At 35.7% G+C, this 5,254-nt stretch overlaps 1 long non-coding RNA gene across 2 annotated transcripts; it reads left to right on the forward strand.

The window, feature by feature from the left end:
- The first annotated feature begins 2,729 nt into the window (after positions 1-2,729).
- LOC113354403 lies at positions 2,730-4,591 on the forward strand. Of its 2 annotated transcripts, XR_003361861.1 has the most exons (5): positions 2,730-2,811; positions 3,595-3,735; positions 3,820-3,881; positions 4,071-4,209; positions 4,465-4,591. It is a non-coding gene; the product is annotated as an uncharacterized LOC113354403 (long non-coding RNA). The 2 variants fall into 2 exon arrangements; XR_003361860.1 differs by having other exon boundaries at positions 4,071-4,591.
- The last annotated feature ends 663 nt before the right edge of the window (positions 4,592-5,254 follow it).

Genomic DNA, 5,254 nt, shown 5'->3' on the forward strand with positions numbered 1-5,254 from the left:
CTCGCCCAACCCGTAGCGGGCGGGTAACAAAACCCACCAGCTGTTTGTGGGTGCGGGATTGGTTATGAAAAAAAAAACCCGCAGTCTGTGGGTGCGAGGTTGGTTTTAGCTTATACCCGCCCATACCCGCCCATGTGCAGCCCTAGCTCCAACGTTTCATGTTTTTGAGAGCAAAGAGAACATTGATTGCGTATAACAGTGAATCTAGAAAGTCTTTTCAGATGTTGGAATCATTTCCTATAAATATTTGTAGGCAATTAGATGAGTCCTTGGAGAAGCTTACGAATCCCATAAAGAGATTTATAAAGAGATTATTAAACATATTATTGTTAGCTAGAGATTGGGTAGTGAACATATTATTGTTAGCTGGATTAGATGGATGCCATTGTAAGGGTATCGACTCCATTCCTATTAATTCGAATCACATGAATATCCAACGTTGTGTTAGTGTCAAATATTGAAAAAATTAGAGTAATGTTCCAACTACTCTGCAATATCAGATCCTTGTTATAATGAAAGATGGAATATACGCGAGATTATAGGCCCACGATTTTGGTGTTTGATGCGTCTTTGTTGGTATACAATTGCAATTTATCCCTTGTAAGTGTAAGCTTTAAAAGAGAAGGCAGATATCATGAGTGGATCTATTGCATCGATCTTCCAATGGCCTTAGGATCGAGAGCAGTCGGATGCTCCCAGAATAGAGCAAACATTCTCTAAGTAGGAGTTGTTGCTTGTTGTATCAGAAATATCAAAAAATTTGGAGTGACAAAGTTCAAATATTGAACCAGTTTCATTCGTTCATGAAATTAAATATGCCATTCTTAGGCCCCTTCTTCCCTGAAAGAGTCCACCGCCTGCCGTCAGGCATGTCCCTTGAGTAGGTGATTCCGAGGCTGGATCAAAGGGGTACCACGAGCCCTCTGCCCTATGCATCTAACCAGCTTGCGTGGCGAAACTTGTTTCTTAAATTTACAAAGTAATTAGTATTTGCAGAATACACGTACAACCTGTGGATAGTAGGAATGAAGCTATCAAAAATGATTGACTTGGCGTTTATAACCACCATAAAATCCTAACCATCCAACACTCATTTAACAACCACTCACAAATCACCATCACTGAGATTTGAAAAGAGCACTTCAGTCATTTTACAATGAATTCTCATCATTTGTAGATGAAGCCAAGTATGATTTAGTTTTGAGATAATATGGTTTGTTCCCCTTGATGCTGGAAGTTCATCATTCCTCTTCATATTCATCATTCGTTTATTCTCTGCAGGTGTATGAGTTACTAATTAATTTAATATGAATTTTGTAAATAACTTGTCACATCTAGCTTTTCAGATGTTCCAGAACATACTAACATACCATGCATCTCAATTTCCCATTTCATCTTCCCATCATGCATGTTTATCAGGCATGTTTAATATCCATTTCATCAGCCTATTTTCCGTTAAGCGAGAGCCCTTTCACATGGGACTCCCAGATTACTATGGCCGACTTTCGTTTCTGTTTTACTAGTATGTCTAACTATCAGGTTTGCTTAATATGTAAATGGTATGTGTCAGGTGGGAAAGGGATGTCGTTTGAAGCAAAGCACATAACAAAAGGACCGAAACGATAGGTAAGCTTTAGTATATCATTTTGTTGAGAGAAAAGAGAACTTTGATTAGGTATGCCTGTGAAGTCTTTCAGCTGTAAGAATCATATCATTTAAACATTTGTAGACAACTAGACAAATCCTTGTCATAATGGAAGAAGTAATACAAAACTTTCGGTGTAAATTTACAAAGAGCATAACTCAATGGTATCCCATCAACTCCAGTTTAGAAAGAAGTCAGGGGTTCGATCCCCACCGTGGTAGAGGTTTGTATTTAATTATTTGTATAACAAAACTAGTGACAAAACACCTAGGTGACCAACTTTGTGGTACAAAAAATCCAGCCATATTATTTTCAATAAATTAAAACAATTTCATTAAAAAGTGTCACAAAAACCCCAGGTCAAATAATAATGATAAAATTTAGTCTTTGTTATTTAAAAAAACGCCAAACATACCCTTTTACATTCTTCTTCTTCTCTGATTTCTTTTTTTCTTCTTTCTTCTGTCTCCTTCTTCCCACCACAATCACCAGCAGCATCGGCAATAGATCTCCACGAACACCAGCATCAACTTTATTCTCCTCCGACCACACTACTGTACCTTCGTTTCTCACTTCACCACCAACACCATTACCACCACCGTCAACATCACCACCCCAAACTCCTCTCAACATCACAACAACCATAATAAAAACCCTAACCATAGTTTCATCTTCAAATTCAGAAGGAAATACAGGTGAATCTGGTGATGTTGTGATGTTTCTGTAAGATTAGATGAAGAAATTGTTGAAATTAGGGTTGCGACTGTAGATGCAATTGAAGAACAATAAGAAAAGAGATGGGTTGGTGAGGAATTGATGGTTGAGATCGATTTTCAAGGAAGGGATGATGAAATGGTGATGTTCCTAATAAGGGTCTGAGGAATTGGATCCAACAATTTTTTTCAATTTCATGCCCTAAATTTACTTTAATCTTGCCTTCTGTCATTGTCACCACCACCCTCCTTCTTCACCACCACTAATAACAAGAAACACCGTTACAGACAACTGAAAATGAAATAGAAAATTGGTATGAACTGAAACTGGATTTGTCAAAATAGTCTTCACACCAACTTTGGTTTGATTTCAATTAATACTAATTTCATTTTCATATAACATATGTGTACCTTCAGATTTTAAAGGAACTAGATAAATCTTCAAAGACATTGGTAAGAACTACTTCACAATGGGTCAATTCCAAGCCCTAATTGAAAATTTTGCTCAATTTTTTCTTTCTTTCTGAATTCTTATTGTGTATGTTTTCCTTTGCTATACTCCATTTTAGATGTAGTAGTATTGGAGATTTAGTCAAGTTTAAGGTTACAACAAAAAAATGATTCATTTTTCTGTCTGACAACTGCACCTGCATCTTTGAAACCTGGATTAACATTGTGCTTTCCACAAGGATTTTAACTTTTGTGGTCATCATCCAGATGAATATTTCACTTGCATTGCTACTTCTATAGCAGTTCTGTTTTAATTGCAAGTGGAGATCATTCTTTTGAGATCATCAGCTTGATCCTGTTTGGAAACATTTCATGGTGCATCTTGTTTTTCTTTTCCCATAGGTTATTGAGATTGTGACATTTTATCCTCCGATTGACTACCATTTCTTTGTAGTGCAGTGAAGACATTACAATGTGCACTTTCATGAAAAACTAAAAAAGTATATTCCTTAGGCATGGATCTGACTAGCGTCAGGTCACATAAAGTGGGATTCTAATTTATGATGTTTGCATTTGATATTTCTAATCAAGTTGCACTTTTTCTAGCTCACACACACAAACTCTCCTTAACTTGAACATGAATGTCTTCAAGTGATGTAGAAGGCTTATTTATTTATTTTAGTTCTTAAATTATGTGCTTTGTTGTTGTTTCATGATAGAGTGAGGACGTTGAGTTGATATAGATATCATAGTTATGAATACTACCTTGATGTGTGTTATGTATAGGTGGAAGGGAAATGAAAATGGTGGTGTTCTAGATTCTCTTGGATATAAAGAGGGTTTCAGAGTTGATGTTGATGTTCCAGATGACGCATGGGCAGAGGCTCCAAGCTTCCATGATATTCTTATCTTAAATACCGGCCACTGGTAATCATTTGTCTCTGTACGCCCCCTATCTTATCGTGTATGTGTTTTAAGTAACACTTGCTTGACACTCTTTTTTACCAACAGAGTGCTGGAAAGGACAGTTGCATAGTGGGATACAGGATTTTCCTGATGTAGTTATTGTGTTCGTATGTGTATCCATTTATATCCAATGATTGCAAGTTCTTGGAAATAATATTTCCTTTTGGTTTCATCGTATTTATGATGAAACCAAAATTGTTTTCATCTAATTTTTGTCGATTTCAAAAAGAGGAAAACTTTCAGTTCTCGAGGCTAAAAATGGATTTGTTCCTAAACAGATTCTCTTGATTGTGTAGGCACAACATGGTTGGTCAAGGTCTAGTACGTGAAGATATTTTAGTTAAATCGAGATGCCAGGGACGAGGATAAAGGCGATATAGTCTTTTGGAGGTGTAGACCCAAAGCACTATAATTAGTGAAAAGGGATACTGGCAGGTGAGTGACTGAAATCATTCTCATCTGAATAATCATAAGCTAGCTACGTATTATTAAAACTTATTACACTATTTTATTTGTCAAATGTTAAATAATGGTTTCTTGGTAGAATGTTAGTGTATGCTCCCTATTATTTGATTTTTCATAATTGTTTGGGGAATTCAGAAACATTGCACCAATTGCATTTCTGACAACTATAGGCACCGTTTATTTTTATTGAATGTTAGAAATCATGAAACCCGATTACCAGTGCAGATGGACAGTCGCATTTGATTTCATGATTTGTTAAAATTGCAAGTTCGATCGTGGGATTTTTGGGTTTGCGAGATGGTTAACTTTAAGAGACACTGATCCATAAACTTAGATTGCAGTAAAACTTGTAAATTTTGTATCATACGTTTTTGTAATTCATGGGTAGAGGTATTTATGATGAAACCAATTATGGTTCCATCGTATTTATGATGAAACCAAAATTGGTTCCATTTAATCTTATCCTTACTTAAATTGATTTTTTTTATGAGTTTGAATTGTTGTTGTGTTTGATATCCGTGGATTAGGATTTACAATGCTAGCTGTGATGGAAATTATGTGCTTTGAATCAAATAAGTGGTGCTTGTGTTTAGGTTAAGTCTGAAATAAAAAAAAAATTGAGTTACAAAATGTTGTTGGTGGGTGCTTTACATAATGTTATGAAACTGAATTACCTGTGATAATGTTTAGGTAGTTGTGTGGTTTGAATTCTAGCTGTAACTAATGATGTTGCTGAGTTTTGAATGAAGTTTTTATTTCATCTAATATGTAATTTTTTTTCCTAGATTTTATGTCGACGAAACCAATTGTTGATGGTGGTTTTTAGTTTAGGGCGAAAATTGTAAATGTCTATCTACCTGACCCGACATCGGAAGTAACCTTGATATGTCCTTATTCCGCAAGTAATTTGAAAAATATATCAAAATCTGATGAGTGCCTATGCCTCTCTTCATATTGTATTGAAACTCAAGCTCCTAGATGAATTGTTCACTAGTATAGATCCTAACGAGTATTT

Source organism: Papaver somniferum, chromosome 2 (genome assembly GCF_003573695.1).
Source record: "Papaver somniferum cultivar HN1 chromosome 2, ASM357369v1, whole genome shotgun sequence".
Lineage (NCBI taxonomy): Eukaryota > Viridiplantae > Streptophyta > Magnoliopsida > Ranunculales > Papaveraceae > Papaver > Papaver somniferum.